The 20,955-nt window shown below is 35.1% G+C and overlaps 1 protein-coding gene across 3 annotated transcripts in view; it reads left to right on the top strand.

Moving 5' to 3' along the window:
- Positions 1–20,955, top strand: part of LOC144321982 (uncharacterized) — a 566,375-nt gene that overhangs the window by 488,554 nt on the left and 56,866 nt on the right. The window contains exon 8 of one of the 3 annotated variants that reach the window (XR_013387526.1): positions 6,289–7,708. The exons of the other annotated variants lie outside the window; for them this stretch is intronic. The gene's annotated coding sequence lies outside the window, so the exon portion shown is untranslated. Of the gene's footprint in view, positions 1–6,288; positions 7,709–20,955 lie in introns of those variants that run through there. 3 annotated transcript variants of the gene reach the window in all.

The raw sequence follows: 20,955 nt of genomic DNA, 5'->3' as shown, positions 1-20,955 counted from the left end.
CCACTAAAATTATTAGATTTCATATATGAATTCAGTCAAGTTGCAGGATACAAAATCAATATACAAAAACTAGTTTTTACAAATGAATAATGATATTCAGAAAGAGAAATTAATAATCTGATTTATAAGTGCATCAAAAATAATGCCTAGGAATACATTTAACCAAAGAGGTAAAAGACCTATATACTGAAAACTACAAAACACTGATGATGTGGAAAAAAGATATGTATTCTGGGCTGGAATATAGATGTATGTGGCCACTATGAAAAACAGTACAAAGATTCCTCAAAAAATTAAAAATAGAGTGTAATCCAGTAATGCCACATCTGGGTATTTATCTGAAGATAACAAAAACACAAACCTGAGAAGTTATATGTTCCCTATGCTCACTAGAGCATTTTTTGCAATCACCTATATATGGAAACAATCTATATATATGCACTGATGGATCAATGTGTAAAGAAATTGTGGTATTTATTTACAGTGGAATACTTACTATTCATTCCTAAGAGAAAATAATAAAATCTTGCCATTTCCAACAATCTGAATGGACCTTGAAAGCATTATGCTAAGTGAAATACATCAGACAAAGACAAAAGTGTTTGATCTCATTTGTGTGTGGAACCTAAAAACAAACAAACAAGGAAACCAACAAAAACCTTAAGTTTAGATACAAAAAAAAACAGATGGGTGGTGCTCAAGACAAAGGCTGAGTGGTGGGTGATCTGAGTGAAGGGATTTAAAAGATACAAACTTCCAATTATAAAATAAGTAAGTAACGGGTATATAATATATAGCATAGTGATTATAGTTATCAATTCTGTACTGCATAGTTGAATATTTCTAAGAGATATCTTAAAAGTTCTGAATGTAAGAAAATAGATTTTGTAATTATGTAAGGTAAAGAATGTTAACTAGACTTACTGTTTTTTAATATATATAAATAATTATGTTGTATACCTGAAACGAATGTAATATTTTATGTCCATTATATCTCATTTAAAAATTAATATATATACATCATGTTTTGGTATTCTACTGGGTCTTTGTGTAACTGGTTATGTGTTTTATAGAAATGTCTTTATGGGGTATGCGCCATTTTAAGAACACTTCTGAGATATGATTATATCCACAATTTCTTTAACACTCATCACCATTCTATTATTACATTTTATATTTATAATCTTAATTTTTAAGCAAGTTTTCACACCTTGTGTTCCTTCAAATTATGTAGCTTTCAGGTTATTTACATAGTTGTGTATTATAATAAATGAAGTTGTATCATATTCATAATTTACTGTCAATTTCATAGTGCAGATCTGTTATTACCACTGTAGAAAAAAATGTTCTTTAAATTGATGCTGAACAAAATTACTAAAAATAAAAATACTGAAAAATTATATGTGGCAATCACTTTATGTTACTTTATTTCAGCATGTCTGAAAAACAAAATATGTCTTCAATTTCCTGTGTGATGTGTAGTTATGTCAGTTTACCTAGTAGGTTCAGGGGGCTTTGAAATATTCTATCCAAGACTTTCAGTTTCAAAACTTTTTTCCTTTGTGTAAAGATTTTATTATTACAAATCATGTGTTGTATATCCTTAGTTTTACCTTTACTTTCCTTTTAAGGCACACAATATATTCAGTCCTGTAAGGGAGAAAGGGTAGAGAGACAAGTTTATATTGATTATAAGCTGGCTCTAATTACAGAAACAAAGAGAAGAAAACAACCAAGGAAGAAACAAAAAGAGGGGCATCTCTGATTTAATGAAATTTGGCCTTTTGTTTTGGACACCCCTAATTTGAAAGCACTGACACATTACAATGGGTAACTAAAAAACACTTTAGCTTAGTTTTAATATATACTCATTTTTATGAAGAAATAGGACATTTTTGTTTTCCTTTTTATGTAAATTTAAAAAATGGTTATAAAATGTCACTGCCTTCGCCATCAGTGACCATAATCAACAGAGGATGTGCACGAATGCACTTGTCACCAAGTCTCTCTAAAATTATCTTCTAAAGGGAGAGTATGTTTGCAAACATCTTATTGGCTAGTAAATGGTATTGCTAACTGTTGTTTTAAATTGGTATACGGACTAATTAGTCTTCACTAAAAATCATGTGTCTTTAATAGCAAAACAACTACAGAGAGATGAACTGCTTCCTGTAAATGGTTCTGGTAACTAAGTTGATGTTTCTCTTCTAACTTGAACAATTCTGGAACAAATTATGTGAAATAAGAAAATATATTATACAAATAACCAAGCATCTAACTTTTTAAATTTTCTCTTCTATTTCAATTCAAATATAACTTCCTGAGGATCCTCATTTAGAGTCTAGTTTAGGAACAATAATAGCCCATCATCATGAACAGTGCCCATAAGGCATCTCACATATACCTCTATACCCTATATTCCATTATTTTGGGGTCTTTTCAAAACTGTTTCTGTTAATTATGATGCTCTTTTTAATGCTATAATATTTATATTGTTGCTTGAAGTTTTATGAGCTATCTTCCAAGGTCACAATGATATTGGTGGCAGAAATTCTAAGTATGGTCACAAAACCTGGCTGAGAAAGTCTAGAGGGATTTTGACCTTAGGGTATCTTTAAATCAAAATCCAGAGGTGACCACAGCATTTTTAACAACATGTTCTGGATATGGGGGGGTTGGGAATGAAAAAACAGAGTTCCCAAGGCAAGTTTAAACAAGTCATAGTGAATTGCTATTTTAAAGATTGTGATACTAAGCAATGATACTCAAAATTTCATTTCCACAGATTTCAAAAGACATTGAGAATTTAAAATACAGGATTCAGGGTTGTATATGTTAAACCAGAGGGTGTTTATGTTGTTTACATTGTGGAGGTGGAGAAGTTCTAAGTTGTAGTAAGTTGAATTAAGTGCAAGCAATATTAACATGGCAGTGAAGGATAATTTTTATTTTTTCTTTAATTTATGGGAAGAGCATAGAAATAACAAATTTAAAATATAATGACAAGTTTCAGAATCAAGTGCTATCTCAGTGTTGAAGAAATGAAATCCCTATTGTCTAGAGAAATCCAAATTCTATCATCTTGTTGTTAATTCTCACTTGGTTTCCTTACTCCATTAATTTCAGTGCTATAGGGTGGAAAGTTATGCCGATTGTTTTATGTATGTTTTTTAATAAGATGTCTCAATGAGTTTAATTTTACCATCTTCTGTCATACTTCAGAAACAGAACTACGTAATTTAATATTCTTGGATGCTAGTTCTCTTCTTCATGCTGTAAAATTATACTTCTAATAAAAAATAAAACAAATTATATTTACATATATATCATATAAAGTCTTTTATTTATGAATATTTACTGTGAAATATTCTGCCTAGATTTTGTCCTTGGTCATAATAATATAAAGTTTTATGAGAACTCAAACTTACAGACCCACAGAAGAAAATAAGAAAATGTTTTAAGTCACTTTGGAGTCCAGGCTTATGACAAAATTTTGTTGGTGGTCTAGAAATATCATAAAGTAATACTTAGAAAATTAGGGATTATTTCTTCTTTATTAATGTAATGGGTTTGCATATTTATTGTAAACATGTTAACAGGTTAATAAATTTGATTTAGTTTTAGTGGAAGCATTTCATTAAAGCATACACATGAGCAGGATATTCTCCTTTCCCCTCCCTTAAATGTATCATTCCTCTCCTTCCTACCCTATATCCCAGGCTTTATTGCACCCATGTCTCCCTGTTGGATTTTGCTATTAGGAATTAATTAGAGAGCAGTAGGAGATTATAAGTGGTGGAAGAGGGAAGTTTGGATTTAGTCCCCTGGCTCTTTTCCAACTGGACCATGGCACCCCCCCTCCTAATAGCGATAGGTCTTGCTAGATTTTTATAACTCCCTCCACTTGCTCCTTCAGGTCTAGAGGTGGTAGGTGTTTCTTGCTGCTGCTATGCAGGGGCATGTCATCATCTTTTATTGATTTTCCTTAACTCTGTTTGTACCTATATCAATAGCCCCTTCATTAAAACTCTTCCAAAAAAAAAAGAAAGAAAGAGAAAGAAAGAAAGAAAGAAAAAGAAAGAAAGAAAGAAAGAAAGAAAGAAAGAAAGAAAGAAAGAAAGAAAGAAAGAAAAGAAAAGAAAAGAAAGAGAAAAAAGAGAAAGAAAGAAAGGGAGAGAGAGAGAGAGAGAGAGAGAGAGAGAGAGAGAGAGAAAGAAAGAAAGAAAGAAAGAAAGAAAGAAAGAAAGAAAGAAAGAAAGAAAAAGAAAATCTCTTCAAACAAAAGTCCAGAACCAGATGGTACCACAGATGAATTTTATGAAACATTTAAAGAAGGGTTAATACCTATTCTTCCCAAACTATTCAAAAAAAAAAATAGAAGAAAAACTTCAAATTCGTTCTATAAAAACAGCATTACCCTTATACCAAAACCAGGTAGAGACTACAAAAACAGAACTACAGACCATTATCTCTGATAAACTTAGATGCAAAAATCCTCATCAAATTATTGGCAAAACAAATCCAATCATGCATTTAAAAAGTCATTCACCATGATGAAGTGGGATTTCTTCTGAGATGCAAGGGTGGTTCTATATTTGCAAGTCAATCAATGTGATACATTACATCAACATAAAAGGATAAAAAGCAATTATTTCAATAGATGAAGAAAAACATTTGACAAAGTACAACATCCATTCATGATAGAAATGCTCAACAAAGTAAGTGGAGCGGGAACGTATCTCATCATAATAAAGGCTATATATTAAAAAAAAACACACACACCCTCAGTTAATCTAATACTCAGTGGTACAAAAACTGAGAGTTTTTCCTGTAATATCAGGAACAAGACTACAATGACCACTCTATTTTTATTCAACATAGTACTGGAAGTCCTAGCTATAGCAATCAGACAACAAAAAGAAATAGAAGCATCTATATTGGTAAGGAAGAAGCAAACACTTCACTATTTGTGGATGACATGTTACTATATATATAAAACCCTATGGGGGTTTGCACCCCAAAGATGCCACCAAAGAAACTACCAGAACTCATAAATGAGTTCAGTAAAAATCACAAGATACAAAATTAATATACAGAAATCTACTGTATTTCTATACACTAATAGTGAAGCAGGAGAAAGAGAAATTAAGACAATAATTCCATTTACCATTGCACCAAAAACAATAAAATATCTAAGAATAAACTTAAAGAAAACCAAAGTCTGTTCTCTGAAAACTATAAAATATTAAAAGAAATTGAAGGGGATCCCTGGGTGGCTCAGCAGTTTAGCACCTGCCTTCGGCCCAGGGTGTGATCCTGGAGTCCCGGGATCGAGTCCTGCATCAGGCTCCCTGCATGGAGCCTGCTTCTCCCTCTATCTGTGTCTCTGTCTCTCCCTATCTCTCTCTCTCTCTGTGTCTCTCATGAATAAATAAATAAATAATCTTTAAAAAAATACAAGAAATTGAAGATGATGCAAACAAATGGGAACATATTCCATGTTCATGGATTGGGAGAACCAAAACTGTTAAAATTTTAATACTATCAAAGCTATGTATAGATTTAATGTAATCCTTATAAAAATAATAGCATTTTTCATAGAACTAGAACAAACAATCCTAAAATTTGTATGGAACTACAAAATAACCACATAGCTAAGGCAATTTTGAAAAAGAACCAAACTGAAGGTGTCACAATCCCAGCTTTCAAGATATACTACAAAGCTATAGTAATCAAAGCAATATGGCACTGGCACAAAAACAGACACATAGATCCATGGAATAGAACAGAGTTTAGAAGTAGACCCACAGTTATAGGGTCAATTAATCTACAACAAAGGTGGCAAGAATATGCAATGGTAAAGTCTCTTCAACAAATGATGTTGGGAAACCCAGACCACTTTCTTAGACTAACATAAAAACTAATTCAAAATTGATTAAAAACTTAAATCCATAAAAATCCTAGAAGAGAACACAGGTAGTAGTTTCTCCCCCATGGGCCATAGTAACATTTTTCAAGTATTTCTCTTAAGGCAAGGGAAACAAAAGCAAAAGAACAATGAAATAAAACAAACACAACTCATGAGCAAAATAAAAAGCTTCTTCACAGAGAAACAATAAACAAAACTATAGGACAACCTACTAAATGGGATGAGATATATACAGTAAAGGGTTAGTATCCAAAATATATAAAGAATTTATATAACTCAACATCAAAAAACCCAAATAATACAATTAGAAAATGAGCAGAGGACATGAACAGATATTTCTTTTCTTTTTTCTTGAACAGACATTTCTTAAAGAAGACTTACTGCTGTCCAACAGACACATGAAAAGATGCTCAACATCCTGATCAGGGAAATACAAATGAAAATCACCCTATACCTGCCAGAATGGCTAAAATGAAAAACACTAGAATCAACAAGTGTTAGTGAAGATGTGGAGAAAAAAGAACCCTTCCCTTGTGCACTGTTGGAGGAATGCAAACTGGTACAGCCATTGTGGAAAACAGTATGGGGTTTCCTCAAAAAATTAAAGATAGAACTACTCTGCCATCAAGCAATTGCACTACTTGGTATTTGCCCAAAGAATACAATAATACTAATTTAAAATGATACATGCAGTGTAATGTCTATGGCAGCATTATTCAAAATAGCTAAATTATGGAAACAGCCCACATGTCCATTAACAGATGAATGGATAAAGAAGATGTGGTATGTATATATACAATGGAATATTACTCAACCATTAGAAGAATGAAATCTTGCCATTTGCAATGACATGGATGGAGCTAGAAGAGCATTATGCTAAGTGAAATAGTTAGAGAAAGACAAAAACCAAATGATTTCACTCATATTTGGAATTTAAGAAATAAAACAAATGAACAAAGGGAAAAAAAAGAGAGAGAGGAAAACCAAGAAACAGACTTTTAACCAAAAACAACAAACTGATGGTGGCCAGAAGGGAGGTGGGTGGGGATGTGTTAAACATATGATGTAGATTAAGGAGTACATGTGTTGTGACAAGCACTAAGTGTTGTATGCAAGTGTTGAATCATACCTGAAACTAATACTACACTCTATGTTAACTAACTGGAATTTGAATAAAACTTAAAAAAAAGGGGGGGGGGAATTACCATATAATACACTGATTCCACCAATGGGTATTTACTTGAAGATTATGAAAACACTAATTCAAAAAGTTATACGTACACCTCTATCTATTGTAGCATTACTTACCATAGCCAAAATATGGAAACAAGCCAAGTATGCATCAGTAGAAGAATGAATAAAGAAAAGGTGGCATGTACACATACATATGCAATGGAATATTACTTAGACATAAAGATAAAATCTTGCCATTTGCAACAACATAGATGGATCTAGACAATATAATGCTAAGTGAAATAAGTCAGAAAAAGGCAAATACCATTTGATTTTACTCATGTGTGGATTTAAGAAACAAAACAAATGAACAAAGGAAAAAGTGAGACAACCCAGAAAACAGACTCAAATATAGAGAGCTGATGGTTACTAGAGGAGAAATAGGTGGGGGTAGAAGTGAAACAGGTCATAAGATTAAGAGTATACTTATCATGATGAGCAGTGAATAATGTATAGAAATGCAAAAATCACTACATTATACACCTGAAAACTAATACAATACTCTGTTAACTATACTAGAAATAAAAAATATATTTTTAAAAACTCTTCAATTGCCCATTTTGATTATGTCAGTGAACAATTTTTATATTATGTTAGGTTTGAACAATTAGAAAAAAAGAATAAAGAATGATGAAAGATGTAAAATATGAGGAAAATGTAAAGATATGGATATAAAATGCATCAAATATGTGTCTTATCAATGTTATAGAAGGAGATCACAGAATGCCTAGGAAAAACCATAGCAGAAGAGATCTTAGCTGAGAATTTTTCAGAACTGATCAAAGATCTCCACCCACCCATCCAGAATCAAAAAAATTGCTATGGTCTCAATGTTTGTGTTCCTCAAAATTCATATGTTGAAACCTAACCCCCAAGGTGATAGTATTGAGAGGTTGGAGTCACAGGGAGGCGATTAAGTCGTGAACGTGGAGCCCTCTGAATGGAATTAGTGAGTTATAATTGAGGCATGAGAAAGTTCCCTTGTCCCTTCCACCTTGTGAAATTTCACAGAAAAGTACTCTGAGAAATAAGTGTTGCTTATAAGTCATCTAGTTTATGGTACTTCTGATAGAGGTGCCCAAATAGACTAAGACAACAGGAAGCTCAAGCATGATAGATGCAAGGAAATTTACATCCAGACACTTCACCGTACAACTTCAAACCATAAAAGACAAAATGATCATCTTAGAAGTAGACAGACTATCTTCAAAACAACGTTCAGATTGAGAAGCACTTCCCAAGAGTGACAGCTCGAAGTGGAAGACAGAGAAATGCTTTTTCCTTCTGTGCTGAAATAAGTTAATTACCACTCAATAAATTAATTCCTGGAGAAGATGTGTTTCAAGAGTATGACCAAAATAAAACTGTTTTCAGAAAACAAAATGTAAACATAGCTAGAGGATTTCTGAAGGCTGCATTTCCACCCCAGCTCGAAGATTGAAGGGACAGCAAGAATAGGTACCAAGTAAGTAGGAAAATGGTAAGATATATAATTAAATATTGACTACTTAAAAACATAATAATATAGGAGTCCAATTTTTAAAAGTAGAATTAACAAGTATTCCAACAACATAAGTCACAAGGGACTGAAGATGGTACAATTAAATTTTCATATTGTAATTTCTTGGGTAAGAAGTAAAAATTAGAAACAAGTTGTACTAATAGTACAGAAGGGGCATCTGGGTGACTCAGTGGTTGAGCATCTGCCTTCAGCTCAGGTCCTGATCCCGGGGTCCTGGGATCAAGTCCCACATTGGGCTCCCCATAGGGAGCCTACTTCTCCCTCTGCCTGTGTCTCTGTCTCTCTCTGTAAATAGTACAGAAGAAGAAAACATGGCTAAGTTAAAAGAAACTCTTATCCAATAAATATAAGAAATCAATGGGGGGGGGGACATCTGTCAGATGTGACATAAAGAAAACAGGAATTATGTGATGTGGAATTCATGTAGGATAATTTCTACAGGACAAAACAATAATATCAGAACTTTAGGGGCTACGACTATTAAAAAATAAACTTTCTGAGAGAAACCTGTATAAAAGTGTAGAAAATATGAAAAAAATAATGGTAGAAGGAAGTATTCCTTGTGGAAACATAGTAATCATTGTGGAAGATGTTTCTTCCTCCACTCAGACAATGCAACTGCCAGAAAATAATGAAATGAAATGGAGCTAGAGGTAGTCTGTGTTCTGGGAGGTAAGCTACCTGACATAGAGCGCTGTAGATGAAGTTAGAACAGAGTGCTTCTAGTATGACATTTGGGTGATAGGAACTTACCAGCAAACCAACAGGGAAGGACTAGAGGAGGGAACATAGGAAACTTGTCCCTCAGGGTCACACTCCATCAGGCTGCTATACACAATACCGTGAATAGTAGCTTATAAATAACAGAAATTTATTTCCCACAGTACCAGAGGCTAGAAGTCCAAGGTCAAGATGCTGGCATGGTTGGGGGAGGCCTAGCATCCTAAGTGGCAGACTTCTTATATCTTCACGTAGCAGAAGGCAGGAGCTTCCTCTCTGGAGCCTCTTTTACAAAGGCACTAATCTCATACATAAGGGTTCTCATGACCTAATCACATCCCAAAGGTCTCAATACCTTGGGGCATTAGGTTTTCAATATATTAATTTGGAAGGGAGTGGGTCACATGCCCATACATTCAAACCATAGCACTCTGTTAACTAGAATTACTGCAATGGTTTCAAATAGGATAAATGGGCAGGAAATATATGGTCATGGGTTTTGATTTAATATAAAGAATTTTAATATTGCCCAAATCTGACTATGGAGCAGAACTCTTTGCGAATACATTAGGCCACCCTAATGCATGGTTTTGTTTTCCATACTTTCCATTTTTCACAGTTAACAGCAGTTTCAAAGCAGTTGATCCTCCTTCTGACCTTCATCAAAAAGTCAGTAGCACTATGTCCTAGGGCCTTCATCAGTCACCTCATTTCATTTCATCACGGAGGCACTGTGTTATCTGATATCAACATAAGAAGGGCGAGTGCAGTACATTAAGATATTTTAAGTGGTGCCTGTGTGGCACAGTCAGTTGAGCTTAGGTCTGATCTCAGGGTCCTGAGATGGAGCCCTCCATCAGGCTCCACACTCAGTGCATTGTCTTCTTGTGTTTCTCTCTGCTTCTTCCTCCAGCCCTCATGCTCTCTCACTCTCTCTCTAAAATAAGTAAACTAAGATTTAGTAAACTAAATCTTAAAAAAATAAAGATATTTTGAGAGTAAGGTAAGTGGAGACCACATTCACACAATTTTTACTGTGGTATACTCTTATGACTGTTCTACTTTATTATTAGTTACTGTTGTTAATCTCTTACTGTGCCTAATTTATAAATTAAACTTTATTCTAAGTATGCATGTTTAGAAAAAAAAAAACACAGTATATCTAGTTTGGTGCTATACAGGTTTCAGGCATCCACAGGGAACTAGAGGTCTTGGAACATATTCCCTGCAGATAAGAAGGGACTATTGTAATGAGTTCCTCTTTATAATAGGAGTCTTATTTAGGGTAAAAATTTGGAAGAAGACTCAAAGATGATTTTATATAGTGGCAACTATGTGCACAATCAAGCTGAGGGTTGTGTACTCAGCTGGCTAACAAGTTAGCTATACATCAGCAAACCAGTGAAATAGAACTAATGGCAGACCCCACTGATGGCAGACCCCACAGTAAGCACACACCTGGATTTTAATTTTTTTTAAAGTTACATGTGTGCATGCACACACACAGACATTTTGTATACAGAGAAGGAGAGGAAATGGGGGAGAAGGTGAGGGAGGGAGAGAGAGAACAAATACAATATGGATTCAATGAGAAAAAGATTCAGAGGAAGATAACTTTGGGGGCAAAATTATAAATCGCATGCTCATGAAGAGTGTTTTTAAAAATTATTTGCTTTTTCGGTTAGCTTGAAAAAAGTTGAAGAACTTCCCGGCATTATTTTACTTTTGTGTAGTATATTACACATATGAGACAATGACATTCATAAATATCACTGGAGATAATTTCCATATTACCCATGCAAAATAGGACTTCTTGGTTTTTTGGAGAACCATAATGGATGTGTGTATCTTTCTGCTTTCCTATCTATACATCTTCCTATCTCTCCATCTGTCTACATTATTCACTACACATGGCTACTATTCCTTCATCCTAATGCAGGGCACCTCCTGTATTTTATACAATCAATATAGCATCAATACTGATAAAAGAGTCCTATAGCACTTGAGTGTAAATTTTCCTTTGAGGGATCCCTGGGTGGCGCAGCGGTTTGGCGCCTGCCTTTGGCCCAGGGCGCAATCCTGGAGACCCGGGATCGAATCCCACGTCGGGCTCCTGGTGCATGGAGCCTGCTTCTCCCTCTGCCTGTGTCTCTGCCTCTCTCTCTCTCTCTCTCTCTGTATGTGACTATCATAAATAAATAAAAATTAAAAATTAAAAAAATATATTTAAAAAAAATTTTCCTTTGAATAAGGGAAACATCAAGAGAGTATGATTCAAATGTTTCTCAGAATTTCAATCCCTAAATTTCTAAGGATGGGAAAATGCATGATGAGATCTGTATTAGTAATTGCAGATCCAATTACACTGTGGCACTAGGATAATGAATAAGCAAATTGGAAATGTGCAAACCTGTGCGCTCCTCAACAGTGTCTAGAAGAGAAAATTATGTATTATTGGCTAAGTACAAAAGAAAATTTAGAACTGGGCCTAAATTGCAGAATCCACAGAAATCACTATTGAAGCAAGGTTATGGTAATTTTATAATTATATTTCACATAATATCAGGTTTATCACGTTAGACTAATACATTTGTAAAAGATTTTTAAATTAGTATGTATGTATGTATGTATGTATTTATTTGAGAGGGGATAGGGTTGGGGGAGAAGGACAAGCAGATTCTGCACAGAGCCTGATACAGGGCTCGATCCCACGATCGCTGAGATCATGACCTGAGTCGAAATCAAGAGTAGGATGGGTAATCGACAGAACCACCCAGGTGCTCCAGATTAATACATTTTAACCTCAGTAAAGAAATCAAGAGTAGGATGGGTAATCGACAGAACCACCCAGGTGCTCCAGATTAATACATTTTAACCTCAGTAAAGAAGTATTCAAAAAAATCTACAATTTTAGGAAGTATCTAGCAACCTTGTAGGATTTTATTTTCAATATCTAAGAAATAAATTTGGAGAGGGTAAACAACAGAACTCTGAGGGATGAGTTAGCCTGCTTGTTTGACCTCCTGTTTTTTAATAGAAAAAAATCTTTTAAAGAGAGACAGTTCCTACCACTTGTTCAGATTAGATATTATTTTTAAAAGGCAAACAAACCCCAAAATAACCATAGCATATTCCCAGGAAAGAAGTTGTTTCAAGTTGAGGACAGTCTCCAATCTATAAATTTTTTAGTTTCTAAATTTCTCCACAAACATCAGCTGTCATTATAATTTCATTCTCTAATATCCTCTAATAGCTAAGTAATAACCAACAATCTTGGTTGTCCTCTCCAAAGCATCATCTCCTCATTAGATATCTAGTAAGAACTAACAAGGAAAATATTTTCTCAGAAGGAGCACCATGGACTGAGGGTACTGAGATCAACAGCACTGGCTTTCAAATGGTGCTTCTACTTCAAAGGGAAGGGGAAATGAAAAATGCACTATTCTCCCAAAGAACAATTGTGCTCACTTTCCCCCATCTTTGTCTTACAGCTCACATCACCCCATCTCAGGTCAAACATGGAGAATGTGGGAGCCACAGTATCAATGAAAACAACTCCCTTCTAGGACCTAGAACTCTCAGAGCTGCCTTATTAATTCTTGAGTTCTGACTTTCAGTTGCATTAAACTCAGTCCTTAAGGACAGTATATATATATATTTTAAGATTTTATGTATTTATTCATGAGAGACACACAGAGAGAGGCAGAGACATAGACAGAGGGAAACACAGGATCCCTGTGGGAAGCCTGATTGTGGGACTTGATTCCAGGACACTGGGATCATGCCCTGAGCGGAAGGCAGACACTCAACCACTGAGCCACCCAGGTGCCCCTGGACAGTATATTTTTTATCTCAGAGTTTCTAGCACCTGAAAAATGATGTCCAGAGCCATGGATGGAAACATCACTGATTTGAGGTTGCAAATCCTTTAAAAAAATACAGAATAAAAGATAGATGAACAACTAAGCAATCTGTTTATGTAGCACTGGTTTTTAATGTATTACTCTAGTGTGTTTTGCAAACTCTCAGTTTGGTGCATTTGAAGGACTATGCATGCATGGAGAAACAATCTGCTCAACAATCTTATACCCAACAATCTGTCTCATAGACATTTGGCAGATCCATTTGCCTTCCAAATAGAAAAAAAGAAACACCAGAAATCCTAGTTTTGTATTCGGTGTTCTCATGTTTTAATGTGGATGACATCTGAAAAATGCTTTCACTTGGCTTCTGCAGTACATCAAGAAATCAGATGCAAGAAGTGAAAAGGCATAAGATGATAAGCTTCCTAAGGGTTCAACTGAGGCTCCAAGTAATTTCAAATTATCCCATCTGCACATCAACATTGGAGACATGCTGGCATGCTGGAGAAGATCACAACGTTATAGTCCTTCTCATGGGATAGTCATTGCCTGGATATAAGCAATGCTTATGGCTATTACCAATTTTATTATATCAATGAAGTCTATCTGGATCAGGTAGTTGTCTATTCTTTCTGTAGTGTGCTAAGGCAAAAAAAGAATAGAATTATATAATGAGAGTTCAAACTGCTGAGGGAGGGACATTAAAGTGTATAATTCATCATATGTGAAAAAAATATCTTTTTTTTTTTTTTTTGAGCCACCTGAGTGGCTCAGCCAGTTAAGGTCTGCCTTCAGTTCAGGTCATGATTCTCAGGGTCCTGGGATCAAACCCTTACTCATCAGGGAGTCTGCTTCTCGGTCACCCTCTGCCTCTGTCTTTGCTCATGCTTGGGGTCTCTCTTGTATTCACTCTCTCTCTCTCTCAAATAAATAAATAAAATCTTTAAAATATATATCTTCATAGGGATAATTTTCCAGGATAATATTTCCTGACTAAATACCTCCTATGTAATTCCTTTATTTGCCTTCTAGTATTGCAGACGGGAATGAGAAAAGTATTTAGGTGAGGTAATAATATTTATATAATTACAGGTAGAATAAAAAAGTGATAATAAGGAATATTGAAAAATATATCATTGCAAAAGTTAAAAGCATACCTTTTAACAGAATTGAACTTTTACACTAAGGTAGGATATCACCCAAATTAAAGCAACACAAAAGATTGCAAGACCACTGACAACCAAATAAAACTGACCCTGTACTAGATTGCTCTGAAACATAAAATTCCAGTGTTGGTATTCCTTTCCTTTCTTATACTGTCTTCCTCACAGCTTTTATTGCAAATTTTATACAGGACAGATAACTCATAAAACCCTCATTTAATTTTTGTGATGACACTCATAAAGTAACAGACACAAGGATCCACAAAATAGGTGGCAGAAGAAAAACTAATTCATTGCAACCAAATTCGCTTACTTGAAATTTTATCTAGAGTTTTTAGATCAGAATAGTCAGGAGAAAGTTAGCCTGTCACAGACAACTCCAACACTTTTGAACAAATATTTTTACATTAAATTTTCATTCTTTACCCTCACCTATAGGCATGGATGTGTTGCCAAAGCAAAAATGGAAAGGTCAAGAAGAGACTAGTCTTGTAACTAACTGATATGTTCATAATGGCAGGTAGGAGGACAAGGTTGGAAAATGTCAAGGTTGGGTTTCCAGGAAAGGTGACTTGAGGGGTTGATTGCCTTTGAGAAAGTTTACTGGGGAGTATTTTGGAATCAACATCAAAGGAAGGGAGAAAAAAGATACAGGATTCTGCAGAGAATGAAGCTGGACAGCAACCCAGTCCCAGCCAAGCCTTAGTTAGCCCTGCAGTGACGACCCATCTCAGTTGGCAGTTTCTGTGTTTGGGACCTGGGTCTTTAGGCTGCCATATCAAAAAGTTATTAAATATAGGCCATCTCTGAAGAAGATTCTGACCATGGGGTAGGATCTCTTTAGCTGAGTTAGCTTTCTATAGAGGTTCAAAACTGAGAACTGTTAATCAAAAACCATTTCCATCTTTGGAGAGATACATTTCCCAGTTCTAAGAGCTGATCTGGGTAGCCTACAAAAAGATCAACAACAAAGATGTACTACTTTCTGCAAATTTTGCCAAGTCACCCACTATGGCCCTTTGATAGAAATGTTAATTATCTTTTTTTACATTTTTCAACAAAATCTATACTTAAAGATTTACTCTTTTTTAAATTGTTTCCTTTTTAGGAACTCATCTTCTGACATCCTTAATGTGTTTATTCAATGTCATGTTGAGAGCTAAATACTTAAGTAAACCACTTAAATATATACACAGGGAAGATGAAATTATTCTACTTTAAAACACCCACACTGTGATGCCTGGGTGGCTCAGTGGTTCAGCGTCTGCCTTTGGCCCAGGGCAAGATCCTGGAGTCCCGGGTTTGAGTCCCATTTCAGGGTCCCTGCATGGAGCCTGCTTCTCTCTCTGCCTATGTCTCTGCCTCTCTCTCTGTGTCTCTCATGAATAAATAAATAAAATTTAAAAATATTAAAAAACACCCACACTACCCAAAACCATCCACATATTCAGTACAATTCCCATCAAAATACCAGTGTCATTTTATAGAGAATAAGAACAAAGAATTCTAAAATTGGTTCATACCAATTTAGACCATGAATATCAAAATCAAACTTGAAAGGTATCACATTCCCTGATTTCAAACTATGCTATAAAGCTGTAGTAATCAAAATAGTCTGGTACTGACATAAAAACAGATACAAAGATCAGTAGACTAAAATGGAGAGCCCAGAAATAAAACTATAAATGTGTGGTCAATTAATCTATGACAAAGAGGACAAGAATATACAATGGGGAAAAGATGGTCTTTTCCAAAAGGGATGCTGGGAAAACAGGATAGCTATGCACAACTCAATGAAACTAGACCACTTCCTTACATCATATACAAAGATAAACTCAAAATGGACTGAAGACCTAAATGTGAGATGTGAAACCATAAAACTCATAGAAGAAAACATAGGCAGTGATCTTTTTGAAACTGACCCTACCAGCAATTTTCTAGATATTCCTTTGAGCAAGGGGAGAAAAGCAAAAATCAACGAGTGACTACACCAAAATAAAAAGATTTTCCATAGAGAGGAACAACATCAACAAAATGAAAAGGCAACTTACTGAATGGGACAAGATATTCACAATTAATATATCTAATAAGGAGTTAATGTGAAAAATATATGAAGAACTTATACCACTCAACACAAAACCCACAAATAATCCAATTAGGAAATGCACAGAGGACTAGAATAGACATTTTTCCAAAGAAAACATAGAGATGGCCAAGAGACGCATGAAAGGATGTCCACATCACTCACCATCAGGGAAACACAAACCAAAACCACAATGAGATATCCGCTTACAGCAGTCAGAATGGCTAGTAGGAAATGATAAAAAAATAACAAGTATTGGCAAGGATGTGGACAAAAAGGAAGCCTTCCTCACTATTAGCTGGAATTATCAATTGGTGCAGCCACTGTGGAAAATAGTATGAAGGATCCTCATATAATTAAAAACAGAAATAACATGCAATGTAGTAATTCCATCTTTGGGTGCCTACCCGAGGAAAACAAAAACACTAAAGTGAAATATGCATCCCTATATATACTGCAGAATTATTTATAATAGCCAAGACATGGAAGTAACCTAAGTATCCAGTGATAAAAATGTGATGGATAAAGAGGATGTAGTATATATACACAATGTAATATTATTCAGCTATTAAACAAAAGGAACAAGAGCTTGTCATTTCCAAGAACATAGATGGACTTAGAAGATGTAAATGAAAAGCATCAAATGGAAAAAGACAAATACTATATTATTTCACTTGTATGTAGAATCTAAAAAAGCAGAACAAATAAAGCAGAAAGAGACTCATAAATACAGACAAGAAATAGGTTGTCTGTGGGGGAAATGGAGGAGGAGGAGATGGGAGAAATGGGTGAAGGGGAGTGGGAAGTATAGACTTCCAGTTATGGATGAAGAGTCACAGGAATAAAAGGTAGACCATCAGGAATATAATCAATGATCGTCTAATAGTGCTGTGTGGTGGTGATAGATGGTAGCTACAGTTGTAGTGAGCACAACATAAAGCATAGAGTTGTTGAATCTGTATGCTGTACATGTAAAATTAATGTAATACTGTATGTCAACTCAACTTCAATAAAAAAGGCGGGTATGTGTCTGGTACATGTTTTCTATTTTTTTGTGGTTTCCACAATGTGCTTTTTTGTGTATTCTATTATGTAATGAGTCACTGCCTCCCTTGTATTCACTTGACTGTTTATTTTCATTTACATGCAGAAAAATATGCCATAATTCTGCCACAATATAGTAGATGAATTGTAAGTTTTAAAGTAGCTACTCTTTATGGGAGAACAGGGACAGTTTATTTTGTTACGTGGTCTTAGCCATAAATATGCACTGTCTACTCATTAGCCAACAATAAACAGGGCAAGCGAGCTTTCTTTCCCCAAACTCATACCTTGGATTGTCAGAAAAAATGTAGTATGTAGAGTATAATCTAACAACTATTTACTTAACATATGATTTATTTACTGATCCTCTAAAAATGATATTTTCATGGTGGAAAGTTATAAAGCATAAGTCTGTAAAAACATCATCTAATATCTCATTTTATGTATTGTGTACAAGGTTTCTAGAAATGTGTGATTAAACAGAGTCAATTCTAATCCTTCTCATAGATTCCATGGTTGGCTATGGCTATCTATAATACACTTATTAGAAACTAAATGTATTTCAAATACCATCACATGATGAATTTTGCCTGGTGGAACACTGATTTTGACAAGTTCTTGATTTATATTCCCAAATCCCTGTTTACCAACTTCCCTTGGCATCATCATTTTTATAAGAATGACTCAACCTTGTTATTCAGAACTTATTCTTACTTGACTTCATCAGTCTCAGATGTAAACTATGTCATCACTCTATTATATTACAATTTAGACCCTACATATCCTTCATATCAAATATGTCAGGTGAATATTAAGCATACGAGGCATTTATTGGCATAACCGTTTGTTGTCTGTTTTGTTCAATGAGCTGCAAACTACACCAGAAACTCTACATGTTGCTCAGCACTGTATCCTCAGAGCCTACAACAGGGACGGGTAAATAGGAGGCAATTTCTAACTAGCTACAGAATAAACCCATGACCATCAGTTAAGTCCTTAATGTATGGTTGATCAAATCCATTTTCACTGAAATTTTGAAAATAGACTATAGCTCCTGTTTTTATCAACAAAAAGGTGGTAATAATATTCATATAATACCTGTACTTTCTTTAATCAACTGATTTTCCCTTCATTCATTTAACAACTGCTTATTGGACCTTATTATTTACCAAACTCTAGGTAGTCAATAGTAAGTAAAACATACTTTATCCTTGATCTCAAGACTACTGCCCATATGGAAAACCCTAATCCAGAGTATTATGAGTACTACACAAACACACCAATAAAAATTATATGAAGCTATGAGTCTGTAAATGATATGAGGGAGAGGAATTTAGGAAGACTCCTGAAAAAGAAGTATGTAACTGAGATCTGAAGAGTGAAAGGAATTAACAAGATGAGAGGTTAATCTTCCCATGCACCATTTTGCATGAAAGTCTTGGGGCAATGACCTGGTAATGAAGGAAGAAGTCAGAAGGATCAAGTGAAGCATGGTCACCCAGTAGCTCTGAAACTTACAGAATGACACAATGGGGTACAGAGTGGCATATGGACTGGGAGGACCTTGCTCCTTCTCTGTGCTTCCATGTTACAGAGTTAGCATCAGAGTGGTTTATGACTAGAAGAAAAATAAACTACTTGAGTGCCAAACAGCTGGGCTTATGTATACAAGTGTAGAAGGGCTGGAAATGCTGTGTGCTCATCACCTTGGGGCCCCAGTCCTGCAGAACACTGAATTTAGATGAAGTCACTCCAGAAAGAATTGCTTTCTTTCCAACATAGCTTGTCTCCAGGAAACACCATAAATCACTAAGGTCAATCGGTAAACAATTCTGCTTTTCTCACAAAGAGGCAGATAGGTAACAAGGGCCATAAACTAGGAAAAAGAACAGACACCTGAGGACATGAAGAAAATCTGGTATAGCTGGAGCAGAGATCATGGGAGATTTATCCTTAATTATGGTTTATGCATAAGGCCAGGTTCATTTTAATCACAGTCTATTCACATATTCATGGTTTTATTATAAAGATTCTGTAGGCACCTCAAGATTTGGCTCAGCATGAAGTGGACATTTGAAATAAGATAGTTTTTTGTTTCTTTTTGGTTTAAGCATCTGGCAATAAAAAAGCACACTGTCACAGGGGATTTTTATTAAAGTTCAGTATTTGATGCAATGATTAATTTTGTTCATCCTCTTACTTCTGTTCTTCCAAAAACAGTGATACTGTTTAACATGACTTAAACATGACTTGCTGGTTCTCATGAGAGCTTACTGTCACCACCTCTGCTACCTGGCTGGATCTATTCCTTGTGGAACAGTTACCATATTCTCGTATGCAGGTTTTGAAGTAGACTAAAGTAGCCTATGTATTTTTTTTAAAAGGTTCTAAGAATACAAGAAACAAAAACAAAACCCAGAGTTCTTATATAAGGTATAGATAAGATTAATAGGTGTTATCTGAGCCAGAGGCAATGCATGATACAAACACCCATCCTGCAAGGCACATATTAATTAATAGTACACTGATGACAAATGTCTTTTAATATATACCAGTCTACAGATAAAGCTTCCTGTTAGAGCTGCAGGACATATTCTGAGCCAAGCTTGTACCTGCAGAGAGCTAAACCAGGCATTCCTGGATCACTTTTACACCATGAGCTATTTTCTTAAATGCATTCTTGATTGAGAGTTGATGTGATGTATTATAAATACTGACCAATACATAAGGGAAAATAGTGCCAGATATCCCTAACTTAAGTGTTTCTATTTCTTTTGACTCAGTTACAGTTTTCACTGTGCCTTGCCCCTGACTCAGACCTCACCCATTCCTAGACACATCCTGAACCTTTTCCCCAGTATTTTAATTCTATCTCTAATGCTCAGTCTACACTGACAATCATACTGCTCCTGGTAGACAGTACTGTATAACTAAGAATAACAAACACAATTCATTCTGAATGCTAAACGGCATAGATCAACAGGGCTTCTTGAAATATTAAAGCACCATTTATTGGTGTTGTAAGCTACAGTGGGATTGATCGGTAGCAGAACGTGCTGGACATTCATCATGAAGTCAGCCATACACATCAGACATGGTAGGGAAGGAATGACAATTTGTACTGGGTAATTTCCATCTCACGTAGAAAAGGGTTAACACAGACTTTGGCGTTTGACAGACATAAAATTCTGCTTCAGGAGAAGGTATATGGAGAAATGTATATAAAACTTAGGCTGTAGAAACCTAAAAAAATATTTTATTACGTATAAATATTTCTAAAAGCATCCTGTCTGCAAAGACAACAATGAGGAATGATGCTAAGAATTAGCTGCTTCCAAAGAGGCAGTGTGAGGTTCAGCATCTCTGGGGACAACATCTCAGAGAGACACCATTTCAAG

This window comes from Canis aureus, chromosome 10, assembly GCF_053574225.1.
Source record: "Canis aureus isolate CA01 chromosome 10, VMU_Caureus_v.1.0, whole genome shotgun sequence".
Classification (NCBI taxonomy): Eukaryota; Metazoa; Chordata; class Mammalia; order Carnivora; family Canidae; genus Canis; species Canis aureus.
This window is presented reverse-complemented; position numbering and strand designations above follow the sequence as displayed.